This window comes from Leucopleurus acutus (genome assembly GCF_964270905.1).
Source record: "Leucopleurus acutus genome assembly, chromosome: 5".
Lineage (NCBI taxonomy): Eukaryota > Metazoa > Chordata > Mammalia > Artiodactyla > Delphinidae > Leucopleurus > Leucopleurus acutus.
The window spans coordinates 115,949,830-115,969,676 of NC_139147.1; the positions used below are offsets into that span (position 1 = coordinate 115,949,830).

Consider the following 19,847-nt stretch of genomic DNA (forward strand, 5'->3'; position numbering starts at 1 on the left):
TAGAAATTACCCAATAAATCATTAAATCAGCCAGCTATTTGTTTGTCTATTGATACAGATATTATTAGTATCACAATGAGTTAACAACATTCTGTAATTAAATATAAAAACTCTTTTTTATTTAAAATGAAATGAAAAGAATTTTACCTTTTACTGAAGATGAATAAAGAAATTCTACTTAAGCTCATTATGTTATAGTGACAGTGCGTTCCCCCCCCCCACCCCATTTTTTAGATTAACTATTAACCCAAAGAAATGTTTCCCCAGCAGAGCATTTGGATAGCTGGTTGTGACTCCAGGTTGATGAGGTCAAGATTATAGGTTTGGACGCCATCTAGACTAGCTGTTTTCACTCCATTTATGGTCAAAGACTATGAGCCTCTCAGACATCCCTTGTGTTATTCACTGGCAATTCCAGGTGAAAGCGTAAAGACAGATTGATTCATGGCTGCAAGTCAAAATTAAAAGTATGCCCTGCAGTTAGGGAGTCAAGATTATATCATCCTATGAAAAAGGTGGCACAATATGTTATTGTTAAAATAACTTATTCAAAATGAACCTATTCTCAGATTCTCTGTGGGAAAAATACAACATTTTAAAGTTTAGCATATACTCAGAGTGGTTCAGTTGCCCAGATAAAACATAGAGGTGAGGGCAGAGGAACCTCACAGTAATATACTATTTAGAATAATACTTCAAAGTATTATATTGTCAGTGTTTTGATGAGCTAAATGGACTTTTGTGCCAAGAAAATGAATTCTGTAAGGGTTATGTCCATTTGATTTTTATCACAGAGTTACATTTTTTTTCAAATACAGTTTTGTATGCTACTTTTAATTTTACTTTTTACATTAAAATGTCATAAAAATGGAGAGATATTAGAATGGTTTGACAGAGAAAGCACTGGAATAGAGTCCTGTCCAATGGCTTGTTTTGTCACTAAAATCATACATAGGTAACTTAATCTCTTACTTTGTTATCCCTTAAATATTACAAAGTATTTGGAACGGGAATACCAATACCTGTTCTCACCTCTATTTCATAGGTTGTTAAAGTTAAAAAGTGAGGTCTTTGGAGGGTATGGAGACACTTTGAAAATATAAGCTTTCTGTAATGCAAGGATAAATGAAATGAACTTCATGAAAGAAAACGCAGAACTTCAAAAGATTAATGGAATTTTTTCATTCAGAAATTCAGCAGAAATATTTTTGATTATTGTAATCTAATGCTTTTACTTCAAGAATATAACAAGGTACTTGATTAATGCTGAAAGGTAAAATGATAAGATATTGTATAGCTTCTACATTTACATTGTAGCAGCAAATGTTTGTGTACAACGTGGGACCCTCAGGCTAAATCTGATTGACAGATATATTTTCTTTGGCCCCCAAAGTGCTTATAGCTTTTGGGATTTGAATACTCTGTGGTTCACTAATCCCCACTATTCTCTATTTTCTGATTCTTTAGGTCAGTGCTGTTCAAAAGAAATACAATGTGAGCCACATATGTAATTAAACATTTTCTAGTAGCCACATTAAAAAATAAAAAGGAACAGGTGACATTAATTTTGGTAATATATTTTATTTAACCCAATATACCCAAAATATTGTCATTTCAACATGTAATCAATATAACAATTATTGAGATAGTTTACTTTTTTTTTTTTTTTTTTTTTGTACCAAGTCTTCAAAAGCCAGAGTATAGTTTGTTTCCAGCACATCTTAGTTGAAACTAGCCACACTTCAAGTGCTCAGCCACCACTTGGGGCAGGCCACTGAACTGGACAGCACAGCACATGTGCTTCCCTCATGTAAGTCACCTACCTAGCCTTTCTAGCAATGGTCCTGAAAACGTGGTCCCTGGAACAGCGGCGTCACCATCACCTGGGAATCCCTTGGGAATGCAAATCTTAGGCCTCACCGCAGACCTACTGAATTAGAAACCCTGTGGGTGAGGTCCCACAAAATTTTAATGAGCCCTCCAGGTGATTCTGATGCATGCTAACATTTAAAAACCACTGCCCTACTGGCATCTTCATTTGTAACCCTTGCTTATGTGCTCTGTGCCTGTCATGACTCATGGGCAAAACCAAATACAACAAACAACAAAAGTGCCATCAGCTGAAATGTTTTCATTTGGCCCCTTTGAGGCATTAAAACCTGAAGAAATAGGACAAATTCCTAAATGCAGCTTGAGAATTACACATTGAACTCTGTATTTCAGGATTGGAGTAGCTAAGGGGAGCCGAACAGGAGTCATCTAGTCAAATAACCCTTGCACCTACTCCTAGATGTCTGGAATTTCTTTAACTGGGGTGGGGTGGACGATACCCACATCTATACCCCCATTAGAACCAAGATCTACCTGCAGGAGAAGACATGGTGACTCAGGTGAGAGCCAGAGTTAAGGCCGTGGAAGAGCGTGGTGCTGGGAACCAAAGACCTGAATCAAGTACACGATTTACCTCTTACGAGCTATGAAGTTTTTAGCTTTTCACCAAACCTACGACTCATCTTATTCATCTGGAAAATAATGATAATGAAGTTCAAGATAATGATGAAGTGAAAAAATATCTGTCCAGTCTGGCTCACAATACCATTGTGAACATCAAATGAGACCATGTATGTGGAGATGCTATGAGATCCTGTAGCTTTAAGACTTTTGTTAGTGTTATTAAAATCCACTGTGGTATAAATGACCAATTTTTCCCTTGCAAGCAAATATGGATAAGGAGGATTGGAAAACTGCATGTGATTCTGGAAGGAGAAGAAGCTAAAGGACCAGAAAGGGGTGGAAAGGCTCAGAGAGGGGCTTGAAGGCACTGCTAATGAGCTTCTTGACCAGTTTTTCCAGCTCTAATCATGTTCTTGAATACCTATATAATTTTAAAATATAAATTACAGTGATACTACACCACTGATTTTAATAAAAAAAAGTTTAGACCATTCTATCTCCCATTATTTACCTCTCCATTCATTTCTATGTGGGGCTACTTGTGTTCTCTAATTAATCACCCTGTGATAAGAGGCACGGATGCTGGGCCAATAAAAGGTAAACAACACTTTGCCAACTGAAAAATACGATGAGATACCGGTGACTGCTGCTTCCTGTGAAAACTTCATTAGCAATAAATGAGTTACCAGATGTCACCTATCAGATTTGAAATTAAAATATATTCCCAGTATTTGTGTGCAGTCTGAGCAGGACAAAAAAATGAACTGTTTCCAAGAGATAATGCACCTCTTTGATAATGCACCATAAGATAATGCACCTCTTTGCCTTCGATTGTTTGTTTCTCCTCTAAATGTAGAATAAATGCATCCCTTGGTTTGTACAGGGGAAATATAGCATTTCTGCATACAAGGTTATGCAGTGAAGTGGCACATTACTCATACAGCAGCAGCTCTTTAAGGACAAGGTGAATGTTTTCAAACATTCTGTACCACACCAAGACCACCATCTCCTCTTGTTTTTAACTTTGCCATAGCAATTTCTGTCTTTTGTCACCTTCACTTTCAGCAAGCAATTTCTGCTTTTATTACCAACAATAAAACTGTTCAACTCAGCAACTGTCAGCGTTGACTCCATTTTTCCCCCGTTAGTGCTTCCTTTTTTTCATGAGATATGAAACCTCTCCTCTTGTTCTTCTGGCTGGCTAAGCCGACTGCGTTCTGGTCTCAAAGCCACAAGCCTCTGATCGGAAAGCAACTGTGGTTAAGGAGGAAATCCCACAGTAGGATATCGGACAGCACACTTTCACTTGAGCCAGCAGAAATTTCAAATGATAAGCCAGTGTGGTAGAAATATCTAACACTCTCTAGTTTTTATAAACAAGTTTTTTGGCAGAAGAAGGCCCATGTTCCTTTGCAATTTCAAAATCTCCACGGTTTTTTGGTTCCAACTAAAGACCACAACTGTTCAAAACTGTTTATTTCTTTTCCTCCCTAGTTTATTTTTGTTCTTATCTCCTGTGAGATAGGTGAAACATAAATCAAATTAAGAGGGTGAACTTAATCACCCTCACTCCCAAGAAATATTTACACAGAATTTCTTTACACAAAGAAATTCCCCAAAGCACTTAAAAGCTTATTTCTGGGTCATTTACTACTCATCAGATGCTGGGGATGCAGGATCTACTGCCCTTTGACCTTTGCATAAAGGAAGCCAGAACATCTTTGAAATAATTAGCTACGTCAATGGGGAAAATGTCAATTTAAACTTTTTAGCTGCACAACTTCAGCACAAAGTTACTCACAAGTGTTCAAATAAACTTATTGTTTTATACTCTTCAGTGCTTCAGCTGGTATCTGATTCACATGGGGGACTTATAATAATAGTGGCTTAATATTAACAATAGGAACATTTATGATTAATTGAATGCTTACTATATGCCAAGTATTGTGCTAATTGCTTTCATCTCTGTAAGAGCCCTGTTATGAACTGAATTGTGTCCCCCCAACCTCAAATTCATACATTGAAGCCTAAATCCTCAATGTGACTATATTTGGAGATAGGGCCTTTAAAGAGGTAATTAAGGTTAAATGAGGTCACAGGGTTGGGGCCCTAATCCAGTAAGATTGGTGTCCTTATTAAAGGAAGACACACCAGGAATGTGCTTGCACAGAGGAAAAAAACATGTGAAGACAGTGAGAAGGTGGCTGTCTTCGAGTGAAAAAGAAAGGTCTCACCAGACACTAACCCTGCTGGCAACTTGATCTTGAACTTCTAGCCTCCAGAACTGGGAGAAAATAAATTTCTATTGTTATTTTGTTATGGCAGTCCTAGCAAACTAATACAAGACCTATGAGGGAAGGCACCATTATTCCCACTCTTCAGATGAGGAAACTGAGGCTTAGAGAGCAGGTCCTTACATTTCTGACATTCTAAAGTTTCGAGGTTCAGTTCTTTTTTTTTTTTTTTGTAAGGTCATCTCTATATACTCTGGTTAAGTGCTTCTCTATCAGGTAATTTTGCCCTCCAGGAACATTTTGCAATGTCTGGAGACATTTTTGGTTCCGATAAGAGGGGGAAAGGGAGGAGGGAGTGTTACTAGCATCTAGTGGGTAGAGACCAAAGATACTGCTAATCATCTTACAAGGCACAGGATAGACCCCTGCAGCAAAGAATTATCTAGTCTAAGATGTCAGTGGTACTGATGTTGAGAAATCTTTCTGGTCTGGACTTTGTTTTTTCCCCTTTCAATTCTTGATGACCTGTAGTTCTTATCTTTCGTGGAATAAGTTAACTATACAGTCTGTTTTATTGGTGGTATTATATTCATATCTTCCCAGGGAAACTATAGATCCCTCAAAAGATAAAATTCTGTCAGGTAGCCTTTAAATGTTCAAGGTCATGCTGAATACTTAGTAGGGGCTCTAAAATTGTGAGTTGACTAAATATCTGTTGTGTCAGATCATTCTAGAAATTATCTTCTCTAAGTATTTTCCAGAATTCTAGGATTCTGTACAAGAACAATGGAAGAGAGAATTTGAGCTTAGATTCATTATAAGGGCTTCTAAGGATTTGATGGCTCTTAGAGTAACTCCAAGGTTGCCTCTGGAGGAAGGCAGCCACCAGGTCCGGAAGTCAAACCCTGCCCTCTGGTGGCGTCACTGCCATAGGCAACTGCTGTGTCAATCTGAGTCATTAGTGTCTAAACTGACTGTACAATATTTGAATGTAAATTCATCTTTGCATTCACATTAGGCTTTTTTTCTCTACACATTGAATGTAGCCTGTCATCAAGGCTCTAATGAGAATTAAACCAAGTAGAGAAAAGTAAGAGAGGGATAAGCATACCTAGTTAGAGAGGGATAAACATACCTAGTTACAAATGATAATCTCTCCCAGTTGTCAACCAAAGAGTTTCAGTTACTTAGTTTGAGTCTCTGCTACTTGTCTCTTCTGCCCAACTGCTTTACTGATCCATAAGGGCAATGAGTAGTTGTTTTTGTAGCCGAAGAACATTTCTGAAAAACAAAAAAAGGGTTTCTAAAGGACCAATATTAATAGAGTTCTATGACCAAAATTTTAATTGTTTATTGGTTCCTGTGGTATTTTTCCCTACAAATTTCTTACTGACTAGTTCTAGAAGAAAAGCACCATTGTGTTTGAAATACCAGCTAAATCTGAGGAGATTATACTTCCCCGAAACCATTGAGGACTCTGTTCTCTCACTAGGAAAACACTGCTGTACTTCTTATCACAGAATGCAGCCTTTTCTGTATACTGATGCCAAATGGGTAACATTTTAGTGGGACATTTGAAGTTGTGATATGCAACTTCATGGGAGACAAACAAGGTCATTCAGAAGGTCTTTTCATTGAGAACATCAGAGCTTTCAGAAGACTCAGGCAGCCTTTCCTGGATAATTGGGATAAAACTGAAATAAAGAAAAAGCCCATAAGGTTCAAAAATAAGCAATCAGATGGAAACACTCAGAATTAGGAAGTTAAAAGATATGGTAACTGCTGATGCTGAATCTTAATATATAAAACCAATAGTGGTAAGTAAAAAAGCAACATAATTTAAGAAGTTGAAGAGTAGAAATCAGTTGATTGCAGGGTTTAACAGAGGGAAAAAAAAGACTGAGAACAAACAGTAGTCTGGAACTGGGGGGTGGAGGACTTGGTGGCTTTTTCTTTGCCATTCTAGAAATTGAGACCTTAGGCAAATCATTAAACCTTCATTGGACCTTGCTCTGACCAATGGGAATGAGATGATAAAGCCTCTACCTCGCCCTTGTAAGAATGTTGTAAGAGTCTATGTTTAAAATAATTTCCTCAAAAGATAATTTATTATACTCATTCAGTGTGAACAGACTATATACCATAAAACAAGTTTAATATATGGCTGAAGTGGAAAGCTAATCTATATATGAAGAGGTATATATTCAGTACTTAGAATTTTAAAAGGGAACATTAATTTAATTAACGTTAGCAGAGTCTGGTGGCTGGCAGGCATCATGGGAAACAAACCGTAAGCTTTGCAGTCACAAAGGTAAGATCCTGGCTCAACCTCTGACTAATCTTGTAACTGGCTAATTTACTCATCCTCATTGAGCCTTAGTGTCCTCATCTTTTAAAACAGGATAAAAACTTGCTGTTAACATGAGGGTTAAATAACAACATGGGGGAAAAAAGATTGCCATATATTAAATACTCAATAAATATCTATTTTTACTATCATTTTATATATTCTCAATATATATTCATATGTCCCCACCAAATACTAAGTGAATTACCCCATAAATTTATATATATGTATAAGTTGTCACATTATTACACATGGCTAAGAAACAGATTGGCATGATGTTAGAGCTCTGTCAATACAATACAGTATGGTGATACAATTTGTTGTTAATCCCATAAAGCAATGTAAAGGGTCCAGGAAGGATCCATTTTTAAAAGAAGTGAAAGTATGGACACCTAAAGTGTAGATGATTTTAAGAGTACTTTAAGCTGGAGGGGGGAAAATACCATACTATAGACCTTTGGTTGATGAAGCATACTTAAACTAATTAAATGGCAAAAATTTCCTTCAAAGCGTAGGATTGAGAGAAAAAAAATATCTTTGCCAAGAGCCCCCCTAGTATTCATATGTCTCTTCCTTGAATTATCTGACTTAACATGTGGTAATTGTTGTTTTTTAATATGACTTCATGAGATTCACTTTCTAATAATTATAAAACACTGTATTATTTCTGGTAATAACATTTTTTTTTTTTTTTGAGGTATGCGGGCCTCTCACTGTTGTGGCCTCTCCCGTTGTGGAGCACAGGCTCCGGACGCTCAGGCTCAGCGGCCATGGCTCACGGGTCCAGCCGCTCCGCGGCATGTGGGATCTTCCCGGACCGGGGCACAAACCCGTGTCCCCTGCATCGGCAGGTGGACTCCCAACCACTGCGCCACCAGGGAAGCCCCTGGTAATAACATTTTTGATATTACTTTATTACTATATAAAATAATGGAAAAACAAATTAGGCTAAATATTTTTGTACTCAGAATAGAGCAGGCAGATTTGTGCAGTTCATTAGAACTTTGTGAGAATAACATAGTATGCTAATAATTTTGGATGTGAAGAGGTTCTGATACAGAGAAAATATGTCTAGGAATCAGTCTGTTTCAGTAGGCATTGTTATATGCATGCCAGCGATCCGCTTAAAAGCCATTCTCTAGATAAATAACATGCTTCATGTTACATCAACAAATTAAGATGTTCTCTTTACAGAAAAAGTCATTCTGTAACTATGCACTTTCGATTTAGGTTTGGAGTGTAGTTTTGTCTCAGTGTAGATCAGGAAGTCACAGAAATTTCTGCTATAGAAGGAAATTTAGGGGTCATATTTATTGCTTTTCTTCTTGAGAGAAAAACAGGAATATATATGTACGCCCTTAGAGACACCAGGGGAGGCAGAGACAAGATGGTGGACAGGAAGGACTTGAGCCCATCTCTTCTCACGAAAACACCAAGATTACAACAAACTGCTGAACAACCATTGACAAAAAAGACTGGAACCTACCAAAAAAGATATTCTACATCCGAAGACAAAGAAGAAGCCACAACGAGACTGTAGGAAGGGCACATTCGCGATACAATCAAATTCCATACCCGCCGGGTGGGTGACCTACAAACTATATGTATGCCCTTTGTCCCTGTAAACATACACAATTACGATATTCTAAATGGGGTCTTGGTTGTCAGGCTACCCAAGCAAAGTCTGTTTTAACCTAGAATGTAGTTGAAATATTATTCTCTATAGTCTTTTGCTTTTATTGAGACAACTTGAGTCAGAGATTCATAACATTTTACTGCTGGAATGGGCCCTAGAAATTACATGCTTCAGGGTTCACATATTTAAATACTAATAGGGGCTGGGAGCAACAGAGATGGGTGAAGTGGGTATGGTGGTGGACCATGGTGGTGGACACTTCCCCTTTCTCAGAGGAGGTGGGGAAGGGGATTCTTAATTGTGCCAGTCGTGATCAGGGGAACATACAGGCTGATTTTTTAAGATAAGCTGGAAATTTCAAATTTTACATGGAGTATCCTATTTTGAAATATTTTCAACTAAAGCAAATGAGAAAAAATCAACACTGCGTGGAAGTAAACAGAACTCTTTTGCAGACCAAATTTGGTCCAAGGGCTGCCAATTTACAACTCAGGATCCAGGCCTAATTTTACAATTAAGAAAACAGACTTCGGGCTTCCCTGGTGGCACAGTGGTTGAGAGTCCACCTGCCGATGCAGGGGACATGGGTTTGTGCCCCGGTCCGAGCGGCTGGGCCCGTGAGCCATGGCCGCTGAGCCTGCGCGTCCGGAGCCTGTGCTCCGCAACGGGGGAGGCCACAACAGTGAGAGGCCCGCGTACCGCAAAAAAAAAAAAAAAAATAGAAAACAGACTTCAAGCCCCAGCAAGATGCTGCAAAGCCCCATTCCAGTGTTTTTATAATACACTAAATACTTGAAGTGTGCTGTTGTTAGACATCCCCCATTCCATTTCCACATTCAACAATAATCCATGACCAAGGAGTAGCGGGTAGTGGGAAAACAAAGAGATATGATGGGATGAGGTATTACCCACCCCTGCTCTCATGAGACTAGCCTGGTGCAGAGTCTGAGAACTGTCTCAGAATGGCAGCTGGTACTGCACCTCCCCGCTTCTTTGGTCTTGCCAGCAACTTACCTTTCCTTTTTCCTTTTTATATTTTGGTAAAGGTACTGTTACGTTTTCTAGAGCTGTTGTTGCGTTTCACTAAAGTGATGTCTCCATGCGGGTGAATACAGCACACAATCTCTGATATTTGGTTCTTGCACATTATTTTAACATCTATTCAAAAGGTATCATCTAGTGCCCAAAAGACGATCAGTAGTGGAAGGGCCTGATGCCATTTCATAGAGCCACAATGACCACATGGCCCTGGTTATATAACTGGTGATGAGGTGAGATTTTAAAATATTTTCAGTAAGTGCTGAAAATACTTATTCTTGAAAGCTTCGTTGTCAAGTAAAGTGTTTCTGAAGTGAACTGTGGTGCTCCAAGCATGAAATTATCTACATATCTGTGTTGCAAGGCTACGTTTGTGTTTTTGATACTTTTTTTCTAAATTCATTCACTGCAGGTTTAGGAACACACACACACAAAATACATAGACTATATCTGCTGTTAAGTGGGTACATTGACTGAGGGAATCACACAGGATTAATACTGGATGCATATGGAGCATGTCTGATGAACAGTAATATTTGGCTAGCATATACATTTCTTGGAATTCTAGCCCTAATAAAACTCCCTAGACAAGTAAATTGATTTTTTTTTAGCTTGGTTGGAAAAATAGTTTAATTCTTATGAGCATATTTTGAATTCTGTAAAAGGACAACATGTACATTTTGGTTAATTGCCTCATTGGCTGGAAGAACACAGTTCATGGTTTTATACATAGTGCCTTGGATGGGAAGGGTGGGGAGCTTCAAAAGTATCAATACTAACTTCCATTTTAATTGTATTTTGAGTGAAGAGAACAAATTTCATGCTGTTTCAAGCTGTAGAGTTTTCATGTGAGATGGAAAATCGAGATGGAACATGGTGGTCTGATGATGTAAACTTTCTTATAATTCGGAAGGTGCCACGTTGAGGACTGCTAGTAGCTACTCTACTGAGGAGTCCATGCCAGAGAGGAGTGTCAGTCCATAGACAGTGATGCCATCTGCTCCACGAGCCAGAGAAGGGCCTCGGGGGTGGGGGAGTCAGAGTGGGTTGGGAAAGGGCCCATGTGGAGCGCCTTCGGGAAGTCTGTTGTCTTCAGCTGCTAAACCCCTCTTGAAAGGAAGTATTCATCTGGGAATTTCAGTATTAAGCAAGTAGTAAGTATGAGGCCACTGGGATCAAACTCATGATCCAGGGAAGAATATGGTGGGGGCAGTGGAAGGAACATGGTCATAGTGTCTGAAGTCTTGGTTTGAGTTTTCAGCTCCAGAAATTCTATTTCAGACATTTGAATATTGTCCATGTCTCTTCAATATGTTCAGACGTTCCCCTAGCTTCTTGAACATACGGAATTCTATCATCTGTGTCATTACTAGGTCTGTTTCTATTAATTGATTTTTTTTCTTTTTATGGATTTTATTTTCCTGCTTCTTTGCATGCCTGGTAATTTTTGAATGGATGCTAAGCACTGTGAACTTCACCTTGTTGGATATTGGATGTTTTTGTATTCCCATATAAATTCTCCAGCTTTGTTCTGGGAAGCAGTTACATGACTTGCAAACAGTTGGATTCCTTCAGATCTGGCTGTTAAGCTTTGTTAAGTGGGACCAGAGAAGCATTTAGTCGAATTTTTTCCTATTCTTGAGGCAAAACCCTTGTGAATATGCTACCTGATGTCCCATGAATTATGAGTTTTACCCCTCAGGCTCGTGGGAACAACAACTATTTTCTGGCTCTGGATAATCTCTGTGGAGTGTGCCCTCTAATCCTTCTGGGTGATTACTCACTCACATGCACTGAAACACAGGGAGGACCTTTCAGATTTCCACGCTCTTTCTTTGTAAAGCTCTCTAGCGTCTGGTACTCTGCTCTGTGATCTCTAGCTCCTTGCGTCTCTGGACCCCAGCTCCGTCTCCACAGCTCAGGGACACCTGGGAGCTCCTTCTGGATTATCCTTTCTGAGCCCTGGCTTGGAGCTTTCTCCAGGCAGTGATCTGGGGCTCACTTCATTTGTCTTCTATCCCTCAGAGACTACTGTCCTTTGTTGCCTGGTGTCCACTGTCTTGAAAATCATTTGTTTCTCATATATATATATTCATATATATATTCACATATATTCATATATATATTCATATATATATTCATATATATTCATATATATATTCATATATATATTCATATATATATAATATTTTAGTAGTTGTTTTTGGCGAGACAGTAAATCTCTCTCACTCCATCTTGCCTGGAAGTAGAAGTCTCTGGGTTTGAGTTTGACCTACATCTTGTGTGCTATTTAATTTTGGAAGAATTACTTAGCTTCCTCCTCTTCTTTGTCTATTTATGAAATAGGGATAATAATATAATGATTAGGCAATGGGGTCATATAGAACATGTTATAGTCTGTAAGATTAGGCAAGGGAGGGACTTTCTTGGTGGTCCGGTGGCTAAGACTCTGCACTCCCAATGCAGGGGACCTGGGCTCTATCCCTGGTCAGGGAACTAGATCCCACATGCTGCAGCTAAGAGTTCACATGCGGCAACTAAAGATCCCATGTGCCACAATAAAGATCCCGTGTGCTGCAACTAAGACCCAGAGCAGCCAAATAAATAGATAAATATTAAAAAAAAAAATTAGGCAAAGGAGCAGCCATACGTTGGGAGTGGACTTTAAAAAAAGACCTGCATGGGGTGCACCTCTTTCTCCCTCGCAGAAATCACCCGAGCTCTTTTCTCTTGCCCAAAAGGGATACTTGCCTTATTTTTTTGCCCTCATACCAACTAATGACCCTGCCCTTTACCTTGTGGACCTGTTGATGAAGGGTCTATAAGCCAAAGGCCACTTGTCTCCTCTCAGAACCCATGGGGCAAAAAACAAGTTTATCTGAAACATTTTGCCAAAGCTACACCACCACACAAGTGTAGTACCTCAACAGAGTCTATGTGACTTGTGGTTAAAAAAATCGATTTTTTTTCTTATTTACACCATAATTTAAAATAATCATGTTCACCAAATTCCTGTGAAGCAGAATGCATAATACTATTAATTGAGAACATCTGTGCACAATTATAAACAGAACTCATTCAGCTTATAGTTAGTACTTTAACATTTGAAAAGAAAGTGTTATTTTTTTAAGGGAAAGATATCTTTCTTCTGCCATATTAAAATTCCAACTTACTAAAGTAGTAACGTTAAGTGAAAAAATAATAAAATCTATGGCTTTTTTTTATTACATGTTTATTTAGGCCAAACCAGTATGAGGCGGCTAGATTAATTACTTTTATACTGTTAAGTACTATACATAGTTAATTATTTCATCTAAGTCGTGTCTGAGCCAGATCTGTGAATTACTGTTCATGCAGGGCAACTATGATAATTTATGTACTCCCTCCATGCTACAGCCTGTTAATATACTATTTTTGATTGAAACTGAATGTTAAAAGTTTGTAGGAGGCTTTTCAAGACTACCCCATGACATAAGTTCTAAAATTATGGATTTCAAAATTAAGCTTGATAACATGCCATGATAGGAACTTCTTTGGATGATGGATTTTGTCTGAGAAATGTTTTTCCCATATTTTACTCTCATCTGTTGACTCTTAAGGGTTTCAGCTCGTGCTTTTTATTCTGCCTGATTTTACGATGTGGATGTTACCTTGGGGCCTTAGTAGTTTTTCAGCATGCACAAATCCGATCTCAGGCACTCTCCCAGTATGGCTAATCAGGTATTTAATTGTGGTTACAAATGCCTAATTACTTCAGGTGCTAGAGAGGTGCTCACAACCACCATGAACTCACCAAACTAAACAGATGACACTGAATCCATTCTTAGAATGTAAGGTCAACTTCACAATACTTGAATAACAGGTTCCCAGAGACTTTTGTGCATAGTCAAGTGAAAGAGACCTTTAAAAGTTATATAAAGTCAAAAATTAAATTTTGAGATGCCATTGAAGTAAAAAAGAAGAGAAAGATGAAGAAATCAGTGAAACACAAAGTGTAATAAAAAATTAGAGATGTTAGAGCGTCTCCTCGCTCCTCCCGGCTGTGGTCCTGGATGCCAGCGTCAGCATCACCTGGGAGCTTTCTAGTAAAGCCATCTCAGGCCCCATTCCACACCTACTGAGTCAGAATCTGAATGTCAACAAGATTCTCCAGGTAGTTTGTGTAGCTATTCATGTTTGAGAAGCGCTGGTCTAGAGAGACATTTAATAATCACCGAAGCTTGTGCACGGATCCAATAGTTTGCACCTCATAGAGATGGAGAAACACCCCAGACACTGAGCCCCAGTCCAGTGGAGTGTGGCTGTCCCCATGGAGAGAACCTGGGAAAGGACAGGCAAGCAGTGGCTGTGTGAGATTCTCTTGCATTTTCACGGGGAGCCCTTGGAGTTTAGAGGAAGAAGAGTCTCATGGAGGCAAAACTGTGTGCCAAGGAAAATGAAATCTATTTTTACATAACGCAGATATCTGCCAGCTCCATTCATATAACAAGTGAATTGGACATTAATCTTTCAGAGGAAAACCAATACAGATCCAGACTTCTTGCTGGGACTTTGATGGGAGGGGTCCTTGCTTGTCTTGGGAGAATTGAGAGCACCTAAAAGGATGGGAAGTGCTCCATCTTCCCTTGCTGCACAGTATTACCTTTTTTTGATTTGTATGAACTATGTGAATTTGCATTGTAATTGTAACTAGCAACAGTTTTTCCTCTTTAAAATGCAAGCACCTGGGCTTCCCTGGTGGCGCAGTGGTTGAGAGTCCGCCTGCCGATGCAGGGGACACGGGTTCGTGCCCCGGTCCGGGAAGATCCCACATGCCACGGAGCGGCTGGGCCCGTGAGCCATGGCTGCTGAGCCTGCGCATCCGGAGCCTGTGCTCTGCAACGGGCGAGGCCCGCGTACTGCAAAAATTCAAAACAAAAAAAAAAAAATGCAAACACCTGATGCACAATTTCCTCTTCTTGCAGAGGCTTTCAAACTGTTCAACCACTAGAGGTCTGTATTACCTATTTAAAAAAATCATACCCAACTGGTTGAGACTTTCAGCTCTCAATTTCAACACCTATTTCTATGTTTTAAGATTTAAAATCTTTTAAAAACATAACACCAGGGAATAAAAATCACACTTTAGGAAATGAAGGAGAAAAGCTAATAGGCACCCTTTCATTCAGAAGGGTACCAAGTCTTCCCTGCTCTGTCTAGGAGACAGTACACCTTCACACTCAGAAACCCGGAAATCAACAGCCAGTTAGTTACAAGTCCAGGGAACAAATTTATCTTCTGTAAAGTAGTTTTTCCTCCAACATATTTTAAGATCTCTGTGTTTTAACTTTAATTCTTAAAGCATTTATTTTCCTATTGCAACAAAAGTTAAAGCAGTGTGATTCGGTTTAGTTCTTAAAACACCAATCTGACTACTTTTATGAAGGTTTTTGAATAAGAATTTCTTGTTGATCCAAGATTAGACTAAAACTTAATGTTCTTTCAGGCTTAATGTATAAGGCTTTGCTGCAACTTTATAAACCAATGCATGAACCTGGGCTTGCCTGATTAAAGCTGTAATAGTGGCGATGATTGCCAGTGGTAGCGACTGCAAGTTGCGTCTCCCACATTTTCACTGGGTTCCACGTTTGCCGGGGATTTTTCACTAGCATAGTGCATTGGGGTCTGCCTTCTGCCAGCAGCAGCAAAGGCTCTGAGCCTTCCAGAAATGGAAAAAATGAGGTGTCCCATTTACTGCATACCTGATTAATAGTGATGAAACCTTTCCACAGCATTATAGAGCAGGCCTCCTAAAACACCACACACTCATATATTCACATACTTAAATGAAATTGTTGAAAATACTAGAGGTAAAAAACGGTAATTTACTGAGTATGTATTGCACCAGGGGTCTGGTATTTAGATGCTGGATGTTCATAGATTCTAATTACCCCCGAGTTTGTAGTAAGTGTCTACATTCGTTGCCAGGCAAGGTGTAAAGCTAAGTGGCTCCCTTCTTTTAAAAGGCATTATTGCATAATGTTCCTGGTCTGTAACGCCTCCAGAAGCATAAGCAGGTCTAGTGTGGCTTCTCTCTCAGTCTGTCACTTTATTAAAACACAACAATTTGCAAATGTTATTTAGCAGATCAGCTGAGTTCATTTCAAAGGCTAATATTTAACAGAAGGGAAAATAACCCATCCCAATCCTTTAAAAAAGTGTTTTCTACGTGTTCTCAGGCAAACTGCCTAGTGTTTTATATAGATCTCAAAGCTAGGATTCAAGGATAATTTTAGTAATGTCTTACACCGCTTGCCTATATAATCCAAATGATCAGTTCTACAGCAGAAGGACACGAATTCACAGTGCAATAATTCGTATTGCAGACCAGATTATTTAAAGTAGTTAAGTTTGTCATTTCCTGTTGTATTTCTGCATATGGCTGGTGGCATATGAATTAATTTTCTCACTGAAATGTGACAGAAAAATACCTGCTTTACCCAATCCTGAACATTACTTTCAGAGCTCCTGACTCTTCTACTATTATTCAAGATGATGCTAGCTTATACTTGCATCCAACATCAGTATAAACCTATAATTAAATATTAGCACAGTGTTCGCTTGTATACATATACGTCAAAAAATGCTGCTAGTGTAGCAGTTAATTGAAAAAAAGGAAGATCTCAGGCTTTGAAGAATTTGATGGATGACATCTGGGAGAGAAATGAGAACTAGGGCTTTGGAGTCAGTCCAAAATTCCAGTTCTTGCCCTGGTATTGGTTAGCAAGATGGGCCCCTTAGACTCACTGTCTGTGAAAAAATGAAGCCAATAAGAAAACCTAGCTTGCAGTTTTGTTTTGTTTTGTTTTTGTGAATTAAGAAGATGGAGATAAAGTGACTAACCCAGTGCCTGACCAACTAAGTGTCCAGTTAATAGATGTTAACTATTACATTCTCTTTGTGTCTGCATTTAAAAAAATAGCAATATAATACAATGGCAATAGTCCTAGTTACTTTTTTTTTTTCAGGTTTACTGAGGTATACTTTATTTTATTTATTTATTTTTCCACATAAAAACACTTTATTACCATATTAAATAACAAATTTATTTTTTTAATCCTAGTTACTTTTAAGTGTTGTTGTGAGAAGGTGATAAGATCAAGTGTATGAAACTACCAGGCTCTGGTTGCTTCCCAAACTGGTCTCCCAAAGTTTTTACCCATGAAACTAGACTGCAAGTTGGGAGAGTTTTAAGGATGATTCACTCCTGGATTTTTTATTTTTTATTTTTTTTGAGTGAGAAGATTGTACCATTTCAATTACTTGCTCAGTCACTTAAATTTGTGACTCTACTAGATTAAGAAGATACAACATTGCCCTGAATAAGAGTCAACTAGAGACAAACTATTTTCAGGGCAGTTAAAAAAATGAAGTTTAAGAATTTGTTCAACCTCAGGGAATTTAAAGAAAAAACATGATGCTTAAAATGCTATTTTCAACCCTTTTATTACCTTATCCTTAGCGATTGACAAAAGTTTGTTTTCCCTAAAATGCTGTCTAGTATCTCCTTTCAGGAGAAAAATCTGGGGGAGAGGGATTTGAACGAAGCTGTGACTAACTACCTTTTTATTAGGGACAGAATACTTATTAAATTACAGGCATTATTTTAACTCAACTTGTCTTCCTAATACTGTTGGGGTTTAGAATGAAAACTGTGGTATTTTGCAACAAGCACTGAGGAGAAAAAAGACCAGCTACTGACATACAACTAAAAGATTTTACTCAGAGGAGAAGGAATAGACTTTGGCAGTTTGGCCTTTACGCAGCCATTTCCAAGGACACGCTAGAGTTTCAAAAGAGATACATGCTTCCTGAAATCACAGGCCCTGGCCTGGACAGAAGTCCATGTCAATTCAAACCAACTTTCATGCTTTTGCATGAGAAAAGGAAATTTCCTCATTTAAAGTTACGTGTTGTATGTTCTCAGAATGTTCTCGTTCTTTTGCAGGGCTGATTTTATGAGATGTCAATGATAAGAGGGGTCCTGGGAAATACATTCCTGTATAGTTGTATATAAATAACTATTTGTACCATTAACTAGCCCTGGGACCTGGAATTGTACCAGAAGAAGTTCTTTTGGGGTTATATTTCAGTTTAGAGAGCCAGTCACATATTACCAGTTAAGGACTGAATCCTTTATCTTTCTGTCAACTCAGCACAACCCCGTTTCCAGAAGCCTCCTTCTATCACCACCACTTTGGAAATCAAATCAGCATTTCTACTTCTAAGTGCATAGCTTATAACTCTCCACATGTGCAGGAGAAATGTATGAAAATGTTTTACTGTAGCATTGTGAACCAGCCACTGAGTATTGTTTTTCTAGAATAAAGGAAATTGCACTTTTTCCTCGTTCTCTTCATGATCACTTCTCATTTCTTCGGTTAGAAGTCTCTAACCGAGGCCTGAAAGGCAGCTGGCCTACTTGGGGGAAGCATGACATCACAGATGATTGTCTTTTCCTTGGCCCCATCTGCTGGAAATAGTAACTAAGTCCTTTGCCTAAGCTGGTAGGAGAGGAGCTGTCGAAAATCAAATTAGCAGGAGAGAAACTATTAGTCTTCATTTTCTTGTTTACAACCTGCAAATACAGATTGTTAAATATGCCTGTTCTCTAATTCTCATTAGGAAATCTTGAAGAATAGCAGGACAGGAAAAAGGCATGGGATTATGAGAAAACACTACCACTAAAAAATAATACAAAGTCAGAATTGTTCCTTCTCATTCAGACTATCTTACATATTTAGAGGTGGCTGAATTTGAAATTTTCCATTAAATAATTTTATTTCAGTTATATGTGGATGGATGCCACATGTACAATCCCAAATGTATCTTTTTATTTAGAATTTTCTTTTTGTTGGACTTGAAGATAAAATAATTTAAATGGAGTAACCAGTATATGAAGTCATTTTGCATTCAGTGGTAGCCCCAGGAATTATTAAGTTCATCAGTGCATTTGTGTCAGGAGGCAAAGCTTTCACTAAAAATAATCTAATGGCAATGCCATGCACCACTAACTCTGTTACAGGGAGTTTTATTTTCAGGCCCAGAGACATGGGATTACAGGTCAGTGATAGGCAAAGTGTTTTTGGGGTATACCAAAGGTGCCAAACAAGTCATTTGGTTGTCCAGGAGGAACTGACGTCAAATGCAGGTTTTTAGTGATTAGAGTTCTAGATGTAGCCCCTGACCATGATGGCTACTGAACCAGTCATTGGGGATTGAATCATGGACCTGACTTCTTTTTAAAATCTCTTGTGTGAAAATATTTCACTATATTTCAAAGCATTTTCAATATTTAAACCATTTCAGTTTAAAAATTTCATTTGTTCCCCTCTTCTAGCATCCATTCTAAATATGTCTCTAGTCTACCTGTCAGTTTATACCCTTCAATACTGGCTTTTTGGATACTGGCCTATTTGCTGTGCCTCGAATATGCCAGTATAGTGCTGCCTCAGGGCCTTTGCATTTGCTCTGCTCTCTCCATACAGCCATCTTCCTCCAGATGTCCACATAGTTCCTGCCTTCTTACTAAGCAGGCTTTCCCTAAACTCCCTTTACAAACTGTACCCTTCTCCCTCACTGCCTCCACATTCTATTTCCATTATTCATGCCATCCAACATATATACTTTACTTGTTTTTCTGTCTACATGCACTAGAATGTAAGTTCTATGAGGGTAGGGATTTTTGTCTGCTTTGCTCACACTTTGTCCTTAATGCTGAAAACAGTGACTGGCATGTAGGTGTCCAATAAAAATACTTATTGAGTGAATAACAGCAGAATCTGTTGCAAACTGCAGCCCTAAATAGGAATACCTTGTGTTTAATATAGACTTTTTTACTGTCATGACATTTCTTTGATATTCTTATTTTAGAGTCAGAAGAAAGGAACTTTAGGGTTACCCCACACCTGTTCAATAATAAACTTCTAGGTCACAATAGTTGCAAACTGAAATGCCATCAGGATTTAGGCAGTTAGATAAATGCGTGAAGTGCCATTAAGGAGTGACAAATAGTTGAGTTCCTGTGCTCTTCTACTTAAAGACATTCAGATTCGAAAAACAAATGTAAACATAGCCCTGTCAGAAGAAAACCTGTCTA

General features: G+C 38.5%; 1 protein-coding gene across 2 annotated transcripts in view; it reads right to left on the bottom strand.

The window, feature by feature from the left end:
* Window positions 1-19,847, bottom strand: part of AGTR1 (angiotensin II receptor type 1) — a 44,885-nt gene that overhangs the window by 10,262 nt on the left and 14,776 nt on the right. The window contains exon 3 of one of the 2 annotated variants that reach the window (XM_082839214.1): window positions 5,824-5,969. The gene's annotated coding sequence lies outside the window, so the exon portion shown is untranslated. Of the gene's footprint in view, window positions 1-5,823; window positions 6,225-19,847 lie in introns of those variants that run through there. The other variant, XM_082839215.1, reaches the window with a different exon arrangement.